The 20,984-nt window shown below is 46.8% G+C and overlaps 1 long non-coding RNA gene across 1 annotated transcript in view; it reads right to left on the bottom strand.

The window, feature by feature from the left end:
* Positions 1-19,304, bottom strand: part of LOC146810797 (uncharacterized) — a 308,270-nt gene extending 288,966 nt beyond the window's left edge. Inside the window, exon 1 of the long non-coding RNA XR_014965733.1 lies at positions 18,697-19,304. This is a non-coding gene — a long non-coding RNA (uncharacterized LOC146810797). The remainder of the gene's footprint in view (positions 1-18,696) is intronic.
* Positions 19,305-20,984: the final 1,680 nt, after the last annotated feature.

The following is a 20,984-nucleotide window of genomic DNA, read 5'->3' as shown; positions in this document are numbered from 1 at the left end:
GTTACAATGTCAATTTGCAACACTTGACATTTAATGTATTCAAGGATTCAAAGAGAAAGCCTATAAAAAATAAACAGCTCTGTGGAATGGTAGCTGTCCTACCAGACAAGCTTCCATTGTTCCATGTGAGGCACACTTTGGAACATCAGCATAGCAGTATCCACGCTAAAGGGAACTGTGCAGCTGACCAAGCGGCAAAAGCTGCAATTCAGACTGCCAGGGTAATTTGTTCTCAAACGAAGATCATCACAGATATCTTAACAGCCATAAATGCAACCAAGCAAGCTGGGAAACCTCTTGTAGGTTTCCCTCCCAGATACTACTACACTCTTAATTCAGATAACATTCCAGTAGTCACTATACCACAAATGGGAGGCATAGTATTACTTAATAAACTGTCTAGATTAGAATCAATCAAAGAAGCACATGAGGGGTTGGTCTCTGCACATACAGGAAGAAATGCCACCATAGCTATGCTGCAGCAATGCTAGAGGTGGCCTAATTTATATAAACAGGCTAAGGACTATGTTAGGCAATGTGACATTAAATCCTCAACTGTCTAAATCCCCTCACCAGCAACCATCAGGATCTTAAATATCCACTTCAGGGTGATTTATTTGGACCATTTTCGTACCCTAAATTCAGCTAACTGATATTGATTCATGTTCTCGATACCTATGAGTTTGGCCACAGAGCAATGCAAACACTTCAGCTGTCATAAATCATTTTCAGTGCCTAGACTTACAGAGCTTCAAAGTCTGCTGTTTGTTCAAAGCTGAATTGAACGACATAGTAGAGAGGGCCAGTGGCATGATTGAACAGGTTTTGACTGCTAGAGAGTTATATTCAGGTCTCAATTGGTAGCATAATTTTTATGGAGTTCAAAGACCATTGAATAACTTGCCTAGATGAGTATTGGGAGGACACACTCCATACGAGGTTCTCTTCGGAGTTCCTATGTATATACCTGACTTAGATCATTCTGGGAAGGTGGTGGATGGAGATAATTTTGACTTTGGGAACCCTTTTGATTGTTTTACAGAGTATCCAAGAAGTCAGTGATAAGCTGCCTAACACAGACCACTCTGACACCACCACCTGTGAAGAGAAGGTTATTACTATCACCGACAGGTGAGTTCCCAAAGTTGGGGACCCTAGTATGAGAGAAAATTGAAGTTCAGGTCTTAATTGGTACCGTAATCTGTTTAGAGTTCAAAGACCATTATATAACTTGCCTAGATGAGTATTGGGAGGACACACTCCATACGAGGTTCTCTTCGGAGTTCAAATGCATGTGCCTGACTTAGATAATTTGGAAGGTTGAGGATGAAGATATATTTGACTTGGAGAAATGTCTGAATGTTTTATAGAGTATCAAAGAAGTCAGAGATAAGCTGTCTAACACAAACCACTCTGACACCACCACTAGTGAAGTGAAGGCTATTACTGCCGCCGACAGGTGGGTTCCCAAATTTGGGGACCTAGTTTGGGAGAAAATCCATGACAAGCAAGAGTTTGAGACATCCTACAGACCAGCCGTCACAGTTCTTGGGTAAAAGGCAGCAACGCTGTTATCCTGCATCCTCTGCCTGGATTAACAAGGAATAGACAGGTATCTATCGACCAAATTATAAAAAAACAATATGTGGCCAGCCCTCTACAGCCGGGCGCAGCAGACACCAAGAAGGATTCAGGGTAGCGCCTCCCAGCCTCTCCCCCTGAACAAAGCAGTAACACTTCTAGCTCTACTTCCCGGCCGGGATTCTTGAGCTTAACACTCTACGCAGAAAAATGAGTACAGCAACCACAGCTGATGCTGCCGACATGACAGTGGCCGCTGTCCAACTTTATTCCATGGCCTACTATGAAATTCCACCCAATGCTGGGCCTTGAACTGGACCTTTTCGAGAGTCCGGAGGGACCAATGATGCAGAACATGACAGACAATTTTTCAACCCTTTTCAAAAACACTTGATGAAGACTGCTTCACCCTGGTCAGTGGTTTTGTGACATGTATATGATTCCTCTGTGGTCCTATTCCTGGATCGCTTTGGGAACTTTTTTACTCATTACGTGGTTGCCAATGATATTCACTGTTTTACTGCTACTCAATGGACATTTTGTCCCAGCAAGAACAATTGCATTACCTGTGGATTGTGAAAAACAGCCCCACTCTTCATCCCACAAACTCGAAGAGGTTTTTATGCTGCAAACATTACAGCTTATCCTGTGCCTGGGGTCATAGCCTGGGAAAAGTTTCTATATCAGATTATAGACCCTACTGAGACATTGCAATTGCCTTATGTCATAAAACGTTCAATGAATGCTGATATAGTACCTGGTTCTCTTTTATGATTGGGACATTACGACTGGTTAAAAATGTATGTCTGATCTGCATCTCTAGTAACTTTAAAAATCTACTCGACCTAACTGTAATGTACTTGACCTCGGTCTCTTGAGCCAATGTGACAAGATAACAAGATTTAAAGTAATTTTTATTGCAATTCACTTTGAGAGCAATAAAGATGCCTTTAAATCTTATTATCTTGTCACGTTTGATCCGAATAGTCACTTTGTCGTCCTACTCGCCAGAAAGGGCGAGTACGCCCTAAACTTAGCTCATTCTTATTAAATCTGGCTTGCTGTAGCGAGCGGGCGAGTGGATTTTTCAAGCCCTGCTAAGCTAAACAACATTTGGTATAAGCACTTAAATAGAGCTTTGAACACATGTCAATTACATAAACTGTGGGCATCCACAACTACAATAGCAGACTTTAATAGATTAGTAAACCAAACAGTAAAACTAATAGCTCACCAAGAAGCCAAATCAAAATTGCAAAAAAACACATGGATGGTGTTAAACATGTACAAACAGAAAAAACAGCAAGGCTATCTTAGCACACGTTTTTCAGAATATTTGAAATTGAAGTTTCAAATTGAATGCGTGGCTACTGAAGATCTAACACCTAAATGGGAACAGTCGCTGTTGACCAAAACTTGCAAACTCCGTGGCTATAAAAATGAAACTTTATTACATACTCTGCACTTGCCTGGAGTAACTAGATCTTTGAAAAACAATACAACAACTATACTTAAAAACAATGCATATACTCACTTGCAAACAAGCATTAATTCAGAGTCTGAACGGTCAACACATTGAGTTGAACTGCAAGCTTGTAAAAGTTAAGAGTTTAGCAGTTACTAAGCTCAGAGCAATAGCAGCAGCGGCCCTTCCATTAGGGCAGAGGAGCGTTGCACCCCTGCGGCCAGTGCTGCTGCAAAGGCGAAAAATAAAATGGTAATAAAATATACTGGTTTTTCCCCTTCCCCAATCAAGACATGTTTTGGGGCGGAGCCACTTCTGCTGTCTGGCAGCAGAGGTGGTGATACTCACTCAAAAAGTTTACACTGCGCATGTTATTTTGGCCAGCTGTCTTGTGAGGGCCTGCCTGATCTGCGAAGTGTAAACGTCTCTACCTAGCTGTCTTAGACACCTGGGTGGAGAGCAGCCACAGGCACTCAGTGCCTCCAGGAGTGTCGAGGTAGCCTGCTTCAGCCAATCCTGGCATTGCTCTCATGCTGCTGAATATTATCAGCTGCATGAGAGCAGTGTCTGGATTGGGGGGAATTTCATTGCTGCAGTCAGAGCGGCAAGGGACTCAAGGACGAGGAGTGGAGGAGGCGAGCCAGCATAGGTGTTAGGGGCTGCACCATGCTTAAAAGACAAACACACCAGTGGATCTGCAGGAAAATGGAAATGAGTTGGACAAGTATATATACTGTCTCACCCCTACTGTTGACACATATTTGGAAGGAGGAAAACAGTTCCTGTCACTTCTCCTTGTTTGAGGAATTACAATTGCATAATTATTATCAAAAAAATATATATGTTCGAAAAACATTTTTAAAAAACACAACAACTGTAACTTGCACTATATAATTGTATTATGGCATTGTATAGCACTTCGCGCCCTCGACAAAGGCAGTAACTCAGCTACTGGGGGGAACTGCTGACATTTTAACATGACATACAGTGCAAGCGGTTGTTCATTAACAGCCCCGAAGAACATCTAAAAATATTGCAATTAAGTATTTATTCAGCAGGAAATGGGGGTTTTCAACAAGAGATTCATAACAAACAACAGTAGAAAAGGTTACTAAGAGCTTTGGCAGTCAGGTAAATTTTATGTTAGACCACAATGCCTGACAACTGGTGACACAAACATATTTGCAATTGTCCTAATGTGTCACAGGTGGTGCAGTTAACGGTGCATGCATCTGGTAGACCAAAGCCAGCTTTCTGACTTCCTTTTGAAAGACATATTTTGTGTCTGGAGCAGTAGCGTAGCTAGGCACTTTGCCGCTCATGGTGGTCCATGCCTTTGCCGCCCCTCGACGGCTGAGCTGGAGTGACTCATTGTCAGTGAAATTGCTCTCCCTCCCTCGCAGCTCCACCATTAAGTGAGGCCTTACCCCGAGCCCCTGCACTCTCGAGTGTTGGTGTTCGAGGCCCTCCTCCGCCCGCAGGTTTCACCTACGCCTCATCACTGGTGGTCCAGTGGACCTCTGTCTCCATTCTCTCGCTCCCCTTTTTCTCTCCTTTTTCACTCGTTTTTTCCCCTCACTTCTATCTCCCCCTTCACTCTCCTCCTGGGTCTTTCCTCTGTTTTCTGTCATTTTTCCCTCATTTCAAGCTCCCCCCTTCACTCGCCTTTTGTGTCTTTCCTCCGTTTTTCACTAGTTTTTTTACCCTCACTCTTCTTCTGTGTCCTCTGTGTCTTTCCTCCACACTTTCTTGCACTTTTGCTGCCTTATTTGCACTTTTCTCTCTCTTTTTGCCTTTTTCCTTTTGCCTTTTTCAGCCCGTTTTTCCCAGCCGCTGCTGTCCACGCGGCCCCTCCCCCCCAGCACGACCAGTGTGACCGGCCCAATCCAGCTCCCCTCCCCACTCCCGCCTCCCAGCTGTCCAGCCCTCGCCGACCCCTACTTAATGGTGGCCACTGCAGGGACAGGCGAGGAAGGCCACTGACTCATTGTCAGTGAAATTGCTCTCCCTCCCTCTCAGCTCCACCATTAAGTGAGGCCTTCCCCCGAGCCCTTGCACTCTTGAGTGTTGTTGTTTGAGGCCCTCCTCCACCCGCAGGTTTCACCTGCGTCTCATCCCTGGTGGTCCAGTGGACCTCTGTCTCCATTCTCTCGCTCTGATTTTTCTCTCCTTCTTCACTCGGTTTTCCCCTCACTTCTATCTCCCTCCTTCACTCTCCTTCTGGGTCTTTCCTCCATTTTCTGTCGTTTTTCCCCTCATTTAAAGCTCCCCCTTCACTTTCCTTCTGTGTCTTTCCTCCGTTTTTCACTTGTTTTTTACCCTCATCTCAATCTCCCCTTTTCACTCTCCTTCTGTGTCCTCTGTGTCTTTCCACCACTCTTTCTTGCACTTTTGCTGCCTTATTTGCACTTTTCTCTCTCTTTTTGCCTTTTTCCTTTTGCCTTTTTCAGCCCGTTTTTCCCTGCCACTGCTGCCCCCGCGGCCCCTCCTCCCCAGCACGACCAGTGCTACCGGCCCAATCCAGCTCCCCTCCCCTCCCCACTCCGGCCTCCCAGCTGTCCAGCCCTCCCCGACCCCTACTTAATGGCGGCCGCTGCAAGACAGGCGTGCAAGGCCACTGACTCATTGTCAGTGAAATTGCTCTCCCTCCCTCGCAGCTCCACCATTAAGTGAGGCCTTCCCCCGAGGCCCTGCACTCTTGAGTGTTGGTGTTCGAGGCCCTCCTCCACCCGTAGGTTTCACATGCGCCTCATCCCTGGTGGTCCAGTGAACCTCTGTCTCCATTCTCTCGCTCTCCTTTTTCTCTCCTTTTTCACTCGTTTTTTTCCCTCACTTCTATCTCTCCCCTTCACTCTCCTTCTGAGTATTTCCTCCGTTTTCTGTCATTTTCCCCTCATTTCAAGCTCCCCCCTTCACTCGCCTTCAGTGTCTTTCCTCTGTTTTTCACTCGTTTTTTACCCTCATCTCAATCTCCCCCTTTCATTCTCCTTCTGTGTCCTCGGTGTCTTTCCTCCACTGTTTCTTGCACTTGTGCTGCCTTATTTGCACTTTTCTCCCTCTTTTTGCCTTTTTCCTTTTGCCTTTTTCAGCCCGTTATTCCCTGCCGCTGCTGCCCCCGTGGCCCCTCCCCCCCAGCATGACCAGTGCGACCAGCTCAATCCAGCTCCCCTCCCCACTCCCGCCTCCCAGCTGTCCAGCCCCCCGACCCCTACTTAATGGTGGCCGCTGTGGGGACAGGCGAGCAAGACCACTGACTCATTGTCAGTGAAATTGCTCTCCCTCCACCGGCGCACCAAAGGCAAGCTCGTCTGCGCCCGTCCGCAACCCGAATGAGACCAGCACCAGGAACCCTGGATCTCTGCACCGCCAATGCTACGACCCAGCGGCATTCCACGCAACAACAACTGCAAGCTAGTATCACCAGCTGACACCCACGGACCCTTCAGCTGTCACCGCTGCCGGCACTACTGCAGCACCGCCAAGACCACGGACCCAGCGCAACCCACCCGCAAGAACACAACTGAACCAAAGACCCTGCAATGCATCCTCCTCAACATCTGATCCCTCCACAAACACGCCACCTCCTCGACAGCACCACCGGACATAGCATTCTTTACCGAAACCTGAACCAACACCCCCTCAGGACCGGACATCGCCATCGCCATTCCCCAAGGATACAAGATCTCCAGGAAGGACCGCCCCACCCACCCAGGAGGAGGAATCACCATCATCCACAAATCCACCATCTGCCTGAGCACACTCCCCGACGAGCCCACAGACCTGATGGAACACCTTCACTTCAAGATACTGGTCAGCCCTACCTCCACCCTCCAAGGAACCCTCATCTACCGACCCCCTGTACCCCACAGACTTTTCACCAACTCCATCATGATCATCATCTCCCCACATGCCATCACGTCCACCAACTACACCCTACTGGGAAACCTCAACTTCCACCTCGACAACCAACTGGACCCCAGCACCACATCCCTCCTGGACAACCTCCACAACATTGATCATGACCGAACCCACGCACTCAGCAGGACACACCCTCGATCCCCTCTTCACAACAGGAAACTCCATCACCTTCAGCCACACCGCTGAACTCCCATGGACTGACCATCGATGCGTCCACTTCACCTTCAGAACACCCACCATCCACTGACACCAGCACCTGCTCCCACAGAGAAACTGGACAAGAATCACCAACGACCAGCTTACCTCATCACTCACCAACTCCACCCCAACCATCGCGGAAAACGACAACCCCAACACCACAGCCCAAACCCTGCACAGATACCATAGCCCCCCTCAAGAAAAACAAACAACACCCATGCCAAGAAAGCTAGATGGTTCACCACCGAACTTCGAGAGTCCAGACGCACTTGCCGCCGCCATGAAAAAGGCCTGGAGGAATACCAAATCCACAGAAGCCCAGAACAACTTCAGAGCTGCCACCAACGCCCACCACAAACTCATCAGAAAAACGAGGAAAAAAGCAATTGAAGACAGAATCTCCACTCATGCACACAACAGCAAAGAACTCTTCAACATCATCAAGGAGTTCGCCCAACCCACCAGCGAGTCCACCGACATCCCTCCCTCATAAGACCTCTGCAACAAACTCAGCACCTTTTTCCACCACAAAATCAAGAGCATCTACAACAACTTTGACGAAGACAACCAACACACTGAACCCTCACCGACCACCCCCGACACCCTGAAGCCAACGATTGACAACTGGACAGCCCTCACTACCGAAGACACAATGAAGACGATGAAATCAATCCACTCCGGGGCCCCCACGGACCCCTTCCCCACCGATACCATCGCACCCATGCTCTGCCACACCATCAACTGCTCCCTGGCAACCGCCTCGTGCCCCGACGACTGAAAACACGCTGAGATCAACCCCCTCCTGAAGAAACCCTCGGCAGACCCCACCGACCTCAACAACTACAGACCCATCTCCCTGCTCCCATTCCCAGCTAAAGTCATCGAGAAAGCCATCAACAGCCAACTTGCCACATTCATCGAAGAGCACAACATCCCAATCCAGCTTCAGAAAAAAAGACAGTACGGAAACCGCCCTCCTCGCCACAACAGACGACATTCGCACCTTACTGGTCAAAGGAGAAACAGCAGCCCTCATCCTCCTCGACCTCTCAGCAGCGTTCGACACAGTCTCTCACCGCACCCTAATACGCAGACTCCACAACGCAGGGATTCAAGGCAAGGTCCTCGACTGGATCCGCTCCTTCCTCTCTGGCAGAACGCAGTGGGTCAGACTCCCCCCTTTCCTCTCGGACCCTACTCTTACCACCTGCGGAGTCCCTAGGGGTCCACCCTCAGCCCTATGCTCTTCAACGTCTACATGGCTCCGCTCGCCCCCATCGTCAGAACCTACAAACTCAACATTGTGTCATATGTAGACGACACCGAAATCATCCTCTCCCTATCCAATGAACCCAACACCACCAGACACAACTTTCGAGAAGATATGGAAGCCGTCGCCAAATGGATGAAAAACAGCTGCCTACAACTAAACACCAACAAAACGGAAGTACTCATCATGGGCCCAAACCCCGATGCCTGGAACGACACCTGGTAGCCCCCCCGCCCTCGGAAGCCCACCCACCCACACAGACCATGCACACAACCTGGGAATCATCCTGGACTCAGAGCTGAAAATTGACTGCCAGATCAACTTCGTCTCGTCCTCCTGCTTTCACACCCTCTGCCTCCTACATAAGACCTTCAAATGGATCCACCTCGAACACGGAAAGACCGTCACTCACGCCCTGGTCACCAGCAGGCTTAACTATGGCAACGCACTCTATGCCAGAATAAACAAAAACCTCACTCGTAAACTACAGAACATCCAAAACGCCGCCGCAAGACTGGGCCTCAACCTGCCAAGACACTGCCACATCTCCCAGCACCTGCACACACTCCACTGGCTCCCCATTGAAGCTAGAGTCACCTTCAAGATGCTCATCCACGCTCAAAGGCCCTCCATGACAGCAGACCAGCATATCTGAACAGCCGACTCAAATTCCACGCACGCCAAAGGACCCTACGATCAGCCCAGCTCTCCTACGCTGTGGTCCCCCGCACCAGAAAGACCAGATCAGGCGGCCGCTCCTTCTCCTGCCTCGCGGCCAGAGCCTGGAACGCCCACCCTCTCCACCTCAGACAGACAACATCTCTCCCCATCTTCACAAGAAACCTCAAAACCTGGCTCTTCGACAGACCCCCTCCTTGATGGACAGGAACCTGCGAAACCCCCCTCCCCCGGCACCTTGAGACCCTCACGGGTGAGTAGTCGCGCTTTACAAACACCTGATTGATTAATTGATTGGAGGGGGTGCTCGCAATGATTTCTGCATTTGCCACTCCCACGGCAAACTCATGTAAGAGCCGGAGGATACCACCGCCTCCAAAACCCATGCTGCCCGGTGCGGACCACCCCCCACCCCCTCCTTGCTACACCACTGGCCTGGAGTTAAAGAGGTGTAACATATATATCTACAGATTTATTTATGTTTTGTTTGCAAGTTAAATAAGTAGCACATTTAAAAACAAAGTGGAATGCGAGGAAACTGATTTGCTATAATTAGGTGGATTTATTTTGTAACTCTAAAACGGTTATTTGAATGTACTTGCATCCAAGACTTTTACAGAGAATGATCAACTGCATTTTGGGTATTAAATCTGACACACATGTAATTGATAGACTAAGTGTTTATTTTATGTGGGAATAATTTAGCTTCCCATTTCTGCCAGGGACTCGTTTACGGAGTAACACCACTACAGCTTCAGGTATGGAGGTAGTGTTGTCAAGAACTAATGGAGAGGCCCGGCTACGCGGCCATTGATCAACGGTATGCTGGGAGGTTGACCGCACCATTCTTGTAGGACAGCTTGCTCATCAAAAGAAGCACACACCTCCATGTAAAGATAGGCCTGGCTTCACATTGGCGTTGTTTTACTGTAACATGTTCCCACTGGTATATAGTTATTGCGGAGAGGGTGGTTTGTTTCCGCCTTTGCCCACATTCGTGCCATTCGTCATGGAGAAAAACACCAGGTGATGAATGGTGTGATTTTTGATAGTTGAATAGATTCATGAAAGTCTTCACCCTCAATCCCAGCTGTCAGTTGTGCTTCATTATAAACACTGTTTACAACAAGCCATGACTGACTGCTTTGGCCCTTACCTCATGCGGCTGGTACCCTAAATATTTGGGTGGTTGCCTCACCAAATATTTATATTTAGGGTACCAGCCGACGCTGAGCAATAGCCTAATCAAAGGCGTGCAGATAGAAAGCAGGCGACGTTTTTGATCCTGCTTGACATGTCTGCCGCCTTCGACACGGTGAACCATAAGATTTTGTTGAAGCGGCTGTCTGAGGCGGGAGTACGAGGGTCGGCAGTGCAGTGGTTCCACTCATTTTTACAGGATAGGCAGCAGGCGGTGTCTATCCCTCCTTTTCAGTCAGCCTTTACTTTGATCTCACACGGGGTCCCTCAGGGCTCTGCAATTAGCCCAATCCTTTTTAACCTTTATCTTAGACCCCTGATTACGCTAATTAAAAGTTTTGATATTAAAATTGTCAACTACGCCGACGACACGCAAATGATCCTCTCGCTGGAGGGTGAGGACTCTTCTTCGGTTGAGATCTTTCACAACTGCTTGCGTGCCACCTCCCGTTGGCTTAGGGACAACTCCCTTCAGTTTAACGCAGGGAAAATGGAGGTGCTCTTCTGCGCTGGAACTAAGATTCCCCGACCCTTCCCTGATAATTTCTGGCCCCCTGAAACGGGGACCACTGTCCGGCCGGTGGAATCAGTGCGTAACCTATGGGTCATGCTAAATTACAAGCTCAGTTTGGAGACGCATATCCATAAGACTACTGCTTGCTGCTTTGCCATCCTCCGTTCCCTAAGGAAAGTCCTTCCTCTCCTTCCCCCACATGCTCGTGTTCAAGTGGTAAGATGCACCATCCCCAGCAGATTGGATTATTGCAATGCCCTTCTGCTGGGATCCCCTGGCTTCCTGCTGGACAGGCTCCAAAGGGTTCAATCAGCAGCTGCTAAGCTGGCCTTGGGGCATCCGAGAAGAGCACACGGGCTCTCCTCTCTGAGTAAACTACACTGGTTACCGGTGAGGCAGAGAGTGCAGTTCAAAGCCCTTTGTATAGCATTTAGGGCGCTCCATGGAACTGGCCCTGCCTCCCTACATTTGAAATTTACGTGGTACACTCCAGCCAGGCAGCTTCGCTCCTCTGAGGCCAAACTGATAGTGGTTCCCAGATTCAAGAGAGTTAGATCTGGAGGCAGATCCTTCGAGGTAACTGCTGCCAAGCTTTGGAACTCGCTCCCTGCCGATATTAGGCATATTTCTGAACTTCTCCCATTTAGGAGAAGGATCAAAACCTGGTTATTCCCCAAATCCTCTGTCTGATAACTTTCGGTTTTTTTTTGCTTCATTTTACGTCTCTCTTGATCCAGTCAGCGCCAGGATGCCTGCAATGGTGACAGTGCGCTTTATAAATGCCGAAAATAAATAAATAATCAACATCGGACAGTTTGCCATCAAAGGAGAACTGTACTACTTTAAGCAAGTCTTAATAACAAGCCTAAACAGCCACCCGATTGCCCATGAACAAACTTATATTTTTCAAGCCATATGTTTAAATATACAGCAGCGATTGCTTTTTCTCCTCCCCCATTACTGGTGATGAATCTTTTAATTTTTACGTCACAACCAATGGTAGCCAATTCAAAACTGTATATTTATTGGGTTTTATCATAATATGACATTTGTAATGCTTTTAATTAATGGAATAATGGATTGTTCTTTTTGGCATGCTAATCTGGCCATTAAAGGCCCACTTTAGTGTTATAGGTCCAAGCTAAATGTGAAGGGCTATAACAAGTGAGTGGGACTATAAAGAATGTAATTGCCTTCTAAGCGGGCTATAACGCTATTAGAGTATATTGCCCCATGAGGACAAATGTTCCTAAAATACCTTTTCAACTTTCTTTTTCAGGCTATCCTAGCCAATTATTATTATTATTATTATTATTATTACATTTATATTGCACACAAGAAGGGTCCTGATTCAGGCTGATTCCAAAAGTGAAGTCTATAACAAATGAGGGGACTTTAAGACTGTAATGCCAGCCTACAGTGGGCTGGAATACTAATAAAATATTCTGTACTACGAGGGCTGATCTTCCTAATACACCTTTATAACCTACTATTACAGGGCTGATAAGAAAGTGAAGAAGTATAATGAGGGAATGGGACTTTAATGATCATTAGAACATTCGAATGTTGGGAGCTCCATTGTAGACAATGGAGTGCTCCATGCTTCTACGGGCCGGTAAAGGCCCGCAGAGCAACATTCCAATGTTTTACAATAGCTTCTCGAAGCTCGAGGGGGTTTAAATCCCCTCGAGCTTCAAGAAGCCTTTGTTTAATTTGTTAGAACATTCTGCCCTCTAGTGGCAGAATGTTCTAATAGCCTTATAGCCCTTCGTAGCAGGGCTATACCGCTATTAAAGTCCCGCTGCTTTTGTTAAAGTCCCTCGCCTTCGGCTCGGGCCTTTAACGCTCCAGCGGGCCTTTAATAGCCGGTATAGCCCGCTACGGCGGGCTATACGGCTATAGTATAACCTACTACAGCATGCTATAAGAATATTGCAACATTCTGCCCCATAGGAACGAAGTGTTCTAATTAAGAACAAAGAAGGTGATATAAAGTTCAGCAGTGGCGACAGAGTACTCTGGCTGTTAAAGACTTGATACACCCATGTCATTTAGGGTGGAATAATAGTATTCTGACAGCACAACCCCATTAAGCTCAGTGGACAGAATACTTTTCAAATGAGCACTTTCCCACCTTAAATCCTATGCTCCTCTTTTCTATTTCATTATGACTTTCCGAACAGATGTTGCAGTAAGGAGGGATGTCTCCTCTAGTCATCATGTTGATCACAAGAAATTAAGCCTCAAAAATCGATTACACATTAAACAATTGTCAATCGTTTTTGGGGCATAACTGCAGAATTCCGATTGCCTGTTTTTAAGAGTTAGTAACAACTACTGTACATATCTTTCGTAGACTTAAACTACTCATTCTACTTCTTCAGGTGTAGTGGATGTATACCATATTCGTGACGATTGGACGAGGAAGGTGCAAAGTAATTGTTATCGCCAATTTGCAAAGACAATTATCACCATTTCAGTAGCCCTACCTGCAGGCTACTTTTTGTACTCAATCAATAATCAATCAATAATAAGCTTTATTTCGATTTAAAATTAAATCATAAAAGCATTACATTTAAAAGGAAAACCTCCCAACCAGTCAATACAGTACACAATCTTCAAATTCATTACAATGAGTTAATAGACAACTCCTCTAGTTTTACGTAATCTCATTGCTGCCTTCAAAAAGTTTAAAACACAAAATAATGTAAAGTGATCAGTAGACATTTTTAAAAACAGTAATGCCACCCTTACATGTTTAAACTTAAGTTTCTTGAGCAGATCTTTCAGATACTGTCTCCTTGGACCGGCATAAAAAGAGCATAAAAATATAAAGTGAAGGGTATCCTGTGAAGATCTATGGTCACAGCCGCAGGGCCCTTTATCACTAAGTTTATCAGTAAAGCCCTCTGACACTGCTAGTAAAAAGTGGATAAGACCAAATCTGAAACGAGTCATTAAAAATCTTTCATGTGGGTTAAGTACAAAAGACAGATAGGGTTCTATACCAGTGGTTGTTTTGACCAAGGCATGTTCTCTCACAGTCCGCTTTGAGAGTTCCGCCTTTTCACGAGTGGTAACCAGAAAGTTAGAATGTAAGATCTTTATACTCCCCTTGTCGCTGGGCCTAATTATCTGGGGTGCACTATACAGTTCCTCACGTCCCAACTTCATAAAGGTTTTGACGTATCGCAGCCACGGAATTCTGCTGCTATGATCCAAGTTCAAGCAGTCCAATAAAACGTATTTTGTTAGTCCAGAGTCTTCGTTGAGCCAAATTTTAAGCCAACAAAGAAGAGGTCTGACGGCCACCAAGTCAGAGATATAGCTGACCCCCAACTCCTCGTGTATGCTAAAATTAGGTGAGCTAGGCGGAACTCTCAGCAGGCTTTTCAAATATTTATTTTCCACAGTTTGAAGTTTAGACGTTGCTGTGAAGCCCCGAACTTCGCTACCATATAGAACCGCTGAACAACAAATGGAATTATACAATTTTAAAATAAGACCGGGAGTCCAGTACCCCAGCCGTGTGGCATATCCCTTGATTGTCCCTGTAATCCCGGACATGTTAAGACATTTTTTGTCTATTAAATTCAACTTTACATCGAAGGTTATGCCTAAGTAAGTAAACATGGGTACGTTTCCTAGTACATGTGTACCAATTGTAAAGTTCTGTTGTCTTTGTGGTTTACCGTCATCACATATGATTTAGTGAGATTAGTAGACATGTCTAGATTTGTCATAAAAGTTGTAAAACCATCGATAAAAATTTGTAGTGCAGAGGGAGTGCGGGCAAGGAGAACAGCATCATCTGCGTATAACAGGACTGGAACTTTACGTGAGCCTATCCTAGGGACATCTGTCGCAATACTGCTAAGAGTGGAGTCCAACCCATTTATATATAACACAAATAAAAAAGGTGCAAGAATACAACCCTGGCGCACCCCACTCGAGCATTCAAAACTTTTGGTTAGATGCCCCGCGGGCGAGTACCTAACTACGGCTGAGGTGTCGGAATGAAGAGTATGCAGTATGCCTATGAGTAGGGGGTCAATCCCCATATCGCCAAGCAGTGCCCACAATTTGCTGCGGTTCACACGATTGAACGCAGCTGAGAGGTCCATAATGGCCAGAAATAATGATCCCTTTTTGGCTATAGTGTATTTGGCACTAATTAAATATAGATTGAGACATTGATCCACTGTAGACTTTCCTTTCCGAAAACCATACTGGGTATCGGTAATCACCCCCTTAAGTTCTGCCCAGTCCTCCAGTCTGTTTAAAATCACCCCACCCAAAACCTTCATGGTAGCGTCTATTAACGAAATAGGACGATAACAGTGGGAACTGTCCCTATCCCCCTTTTTAGATATCGGGACAATTATTGCAGAGGACCATGAGGATGGCATTTCACTTGTAATAGCAGCATTTAAAACTCTGGTCAGAAGCGGGATCCACACTTCAAGATTGCTATGATAAAGATCTGGCGGGATACCGTCGGGACCTGGGGCCTTGTTACGGCTTAGGGCGGCAATACCTACACTGACTTCCTCCATAGAGAAAAATAGTGACTGTGTGGAATTCGTAGAAATTACTGGGGCCAAGAAGGCCACTTGATCTGTGGGGTGGTTATAAAGCCCTTTAAAGTACATCTGCCAATCATCCGGTAAAATTACTGTTGAAATGTCTGGCTTATTTGGATCTGCAAAGCAGGGGCTATTATCACCTGCCAGAAGCATGTAGTATCGTGTAATTCTGCAGCCTCTGTTAAATCTTCCCAGGCTGCGCGCTGAATTTGACTCTTGCGCTCCTTTAACACCCTATTATACTGTTTCCAACATTCAGCCACTTTTGCCTTTACACGAGGGAATTCTTTCATAACCATTTTAAGGTTCCTTAGAGCAAGTGAGCATGAGGCATCAAACCATCTATTTTGCGGCGGGTTAAATTTCCTCACAGGGGCAGTAAGAAGGGTGCTAATCAAATTTGCAAGAGCCCCAAAGGAAGTCATTATTTCCAGCCCCCCCACAGTGGGATCTAAGCAATTCATAATGTGCTCCTGTCCATCTTTAAAAAGAGAAGAAGTAAATAATTCCGTATCTACTTGTGCCCATCTTACTCGCCGCCCTTGACCCGTGGTTGAAAGGGAGGAGGCCGTAAGGCGAGATGTGGCATGGCCGGTAGTAGGGAGCAAAAAGACAAGAGGGTTGTGACTTGTGATCACTGAATGGGCTAGAAATAATGAGAAAGTTTAGGATTCTACTTGCCAACAAAGGGGTGACAAAAACAAAATCAATTAAAGAATTACAACCCCTCCCTTTAAAAGAACTTGTAACAGTAGTAAGTTCTAGACCTGCCTGCGAGTGTTCCATATGTAGGCCCTTACGCACTGGACATGTCGACCAGTCTCCCCTGGTGATCATCAAATTTGGGCACAAATGACAATTAAAGTCTCCCAACAGGATTAGTTTGGTTCGACCTGCATTCGTGTCCAGTATTGAGCTCAGCCTCGTGTTAAGCTCAGAGAACGAATTGCCTCCTTCACAATTAGATTGTGCGTTGTAAAAATGTAGGATAATCAGACACATGGCACGAGTGGTCATTATGATGCCCTGCGTCACTGCTGAGTCCCACAACAAATCCCTCCATGTGCCTGACATTCCCAATCTTACAAAAACAATCAGATCTCCCTTGGCCCTCCCAGACGGTGATTTGGCTGCTGGTCTATGGTATGATTTATAACCTTCCAAAAAAAATGTCATGCCCAATTTCCCAGGTCTCTTCAAGACAAATGATATCATACTTCCTAATCATTCTCAACCAGTGTGGGTCATGAATTTTGCTGGATAGTCCCGAAATATTCCAGGAGATAAAATTAATACCCCTGTGTTCATATGTGTTCTCGCCTTCTCTAAGTATCCAATGTTCACTGGGGCTTGGTGTAACTATATCCATGTTATAAACAGAAAGTTTTGACCGGGCATCTTGGGATCGAACTCCAACACCAGCATTTGTTCCTACTTCACTAGCTTCACTGACTAAACAATTGACCCCTGTCCGGCTTTATGAATCAGCCGAGGTTAAAGACTGGTTTAGGACCCAAGGACCAGTCAATCTACACCCTCTAATGACTCCAAGCACTCCAGCGGGGCAAAACGATTACCATAATAAACCTGACCATTCAGCAAATCACCACCCGTTCTCGGGGGGCCCAAGATGGAGTTAGGGCGGCCCGTCGATCTATAGAAGTAAGCAAGAGGTAAAGGTCTTATTTGGGTATCAAAAGTTAGGTAGTCATTGCACTGTTGTATAATGCTCTGAACCATGCCTGGATGCCTTAGGGTGACGATAACACAGTCCCCTGGAAGGCTTTTAGTACTCTTCTTGATCCACGCTACCCTCCTGGCCATTAGTATTGAAGCGTGGTCTCTAAGGTTAAAACCGGCATATCTACATAACCAATGGAGAACCTTGTTCATTAGCTGATAAGTGTGTTCCCCTTGTGCCCCCGGGACCCCTGCCAAGACAATGGTATATAGGCTACATGCAGGGGGGAGATCAATTATAGCAGTAGCAGCATGCTCATGGTTTTTGCCCCCCACTTCCTTCCCCTGCTTATTAGAGCATTGAATGCTGACCCCTTGAGCAGTGTAGCTATTTTGACAGGCAAAATCCACCAATGGTCTCCAATGGCCTGTCAGGGAAACTACAGGTGGAAGCCTAGGGAGAAAAACGGTGTTTGGGTCTGTGCTGATCCGAGGCACAGTGAGAGGGTGAGTGGGGATTGACGTACTAACCCCAGAGTGGTCTGGCTATTTAACTCGAGGTTATTGGGGATAGAAGCCTGATTAGTGATAGCACTATTAAGGACACTTGCAGGCGTAACCCCCCCCACATCTACCCTCACCAAGGGAGTGTCCATTCTAGCCACACCGGATGTAGACGGTTGACTAGTAGCCATAGCCTCCGGGTGGGAAACATGACACTAGCGGACCTCTTTTCTTTGACCCCGTTTAATCTATGTTCTATAGTTACAAGCTTCTCCTCAATTTTCTGCAACCTACTGGTTAGAGGCTCCAGCAGCACAGACATAAGTGCCTTGAGTCTTAACCATTGCTCGTCGTTGCTTCCCATAGATAAGGGGACCTGAGATGTATGTGTGGATGGAGTCGATGCTTGGTTTAGAAAGTCCCCGTCAGTTATATGGGTTTCTGCAACAGGCACTGGGAAAAGAGATTTATTCTTTAAGGGTTGTTTTAATCCCTTAGGTGGAACCTTGCGTATCTGCTTAACTGCCGGGGCACATAAAATTGTACCACCCCTTTGTTTAACGGGGGACATCTTATGTTTATAATTCCTAGCCCTCGTAACTCTAAGGGACACATCAACTTCTGGGGGGAAAAGGAAAGCACTGGAGATGAGTCCAAGGGTAGAGATTGTTCATCCACTTGCGCAGCCAAAGGAACAGTCCTCAAGTTCACTTGTTCATCTACAGGGGAGGTCTGCGCTAAGCATGAGGGAAAGGTAGAGACTATAGGCCCATTATTGGCGAGTTGCGAGTCATCGGTAACACTGTCCATAGCGGTGAAGTGACCGGAGGCTTCATGAGAGACCAAAACCGTTTGGACAGCTTGCCTTGGGGAACTCACCCTGCTAATATGTCCCAAAGAAGACCTCCTTTGCAAAGAGACAAGGTCCAAGGAAATTTTCTTTTCTGTCATCAGAATTTCACGATTAAGAACAGACTCTGCACAGGTCAGAAAAGCATCTTATGTTCCCGCTACGCCACCCGTAACACCAACAATTTTCTCCTTACATATTACTTGCTTTGCCATTGCAACAAATATATTACAAACACCTACTGTCACCTACTTGCATGGCAGACCTTAGGGACTTGGCCCAGCCCAGCCTCTTCCGGGCTACGACGGGCGTGGAAGCCCGATCGCCCTTTTATGCACCTCCTGGCGCTTACTGAGTGCCTCAGTGGCGTGCGTGCACCCCGCAGGGAATGCCGGGGAATGTGGTTCCTCCAAGGACTCTCAACAGTGGCAGCTTCTGTTGCACAGGTAGGTCTCCAACTATGGAAGTGTGAATATCCTTAACGGGCTCCACACAATTGCACAATTCCAGTGGCCCTTGATGCTCAGCGTCGCAGCTGTGGCAGTTCTAACGGCTGGAGCTCCTGCTCTCCTCTGTGAAACTGCAGCGCTTTTTTCAAGTCGAGCGTGTCTGTCTGTCTCCACGCTGCCAAAGGGGGTGATAGAGATTACTAGGAGGAGGGAGCCCTGTAGTGCAGGAATTCGCTATTGTGGGGGGCCAGTCGCTCACCTGTATCCTCCTCTAGGGGATTAATCTGCCCCTACCTCCAAGCACAGACTCGGGCCTTGGACCATCTCCTTCCTTTCCGGGGTCTGTATGCATCAGGCGGTGCTCCTCTCGGCTGAATCTGCCAGGCCAAACAAGCACTGCCGAACCGATCAAGTCCGGGTCCTCGTAGCTGCTCCAACCCCTAGCAAACTGTAGTATTTCAGGCAGCAGGAGGCTTTCCCTTCCTCCCAGCAATGTGGGTCTGCCTCACATCAATCTCAGCGGGTTACGGGCTCCGCTTGGGAGGACCAACAGCTGCAACATCACTGCGGAGGCCCGACGAGGCTCCCAGCCCCTCAGCCCACTTTGGAAGAATCACAAATCGCGATTCACTCCGCACGCGTCACAGGTCCATCTGTCAGCACAGCATCCAAATCCTGGCCTTTATTTTCACCAGACAGGCCGGCCGCAGGCCAAACAGCTGTGCGCCCCAGCAGGGTCTCACCCCCGCAGAGCGTCCACCGGTGAACCTGTAGAGGCTTTCTCAGCAGCCGACTGGGCTCGTAGGACTACCACGTCCCCGCGATTCAGCCTGTTTTCCGGCGTTCAGTGTGGTTTCTGCGTCGTCCAGGCTCAAGCTTTACTCACTTTTTGTACTCATTGCGAGATGGGTTTTCAAGGGGTTTTACATGCATTGACGTGCAATATCGTTCCCAGGATCCACCTGAGGAAACTAAAGCCATCTCTAGATGTAATATTTTGCAGGCTAATAGAAACTTAATGTCCGAAATTTACAATCCACTTCCTTGTTTGTTTGCTTAATAATACACAGAAACCAAAGATATGCAGCAGAAGTGAACCAACTAGCAAGAAAAGTTAAGTAGTAACTGTTAAGGTGAGTGCACGCGCTGTTACTATCTGAATAAACATTGATCTATTCATTTCTTCTCTTTTACAGGGTATTGAGGAAGAATTTGTCCAAAAAGGAGCTAAGCAGGAGACTCAAGGCAACTCATGGAGCGCCAGGAATTTAAAGATTGCAGCCCTGAAGAAAAATGCTCTTGCGCCGCCAAAGATGCTGAGCAATTGAATGGAGGTACGATAACACATGAGGGCCAAAACGCTGAAACGCCACACACCACGCAATTCTATGTCAGGACAGGAGGCTCCGATTATGCTTCTCATTTCTTTACTGCCAATATTTCAGCAGCCAATGACAATAAAGTAATCAAAAAACTACATTACCCAAGTTTCCCAGTACCTCCCAAATCACATACTCCAATAATATACGAGCCACTCATATAAATATAGATGTCAACATTTTCTGTCCTCTCTCTTTTCCCACAGCAGGGAGAGTCCTCTCAATCATGCAGTTTGTCTTTTGCCATTACCCTGGCATTGGATTCTTCTTCCCACACTGACAATAGCGATGAGGGTAAGGAGGCAGAGCCCAGTAAAAGGAAACAAGCTCCAGCCATATCCTCTCAAGTAATCCAATTTGAGCCCACAGAAATATTTCACCCCAGAGCGTTCAATTGGGTCCACCTTCAGAGGTTGCAGAATATATTCAAATCCACCTACGGCGGAGTTTTGATAAGGAGGTCCATGCTCACCTCGGCATTAAGTGCCCCCGCCCACACCTGGTAGGTAAGGTAGCCGACATGACAGAGATAGACCCTACCATGATCACTTTTAAGAAAAATGTGCGAAGGACCCAAAAAAGGGCCTTGACCATTCATGGCGGAATTATCAAGAAAACTACTTGACATGACCCTTTTCAAAGATCCTGGAGTTAGCATACTATGCCAAAGAGACCACCTCTCCGGTGAATACCAATGTTCTGGTTGGCTGGG

This window comes from Triturus cristatus, chromosome 7 (genome assembly GCF_964204655.1).
Source record: "Triturus cristatus chromosome 7, aTriCri1.1, whole genome shotgun sequence".
In the NCBI taxonomy this organism is placed as follows: domain Eukaryota; kingdom Metazoa; phylum Chordata; class Amphibia; order Caudata; family Salamandridae; genus Triturus; species Triturus cristatus.
Note: the sequence above shows the minus strand (reverse complement) of the source record. Positions and strands in the feature narration are given on the sequence as shown.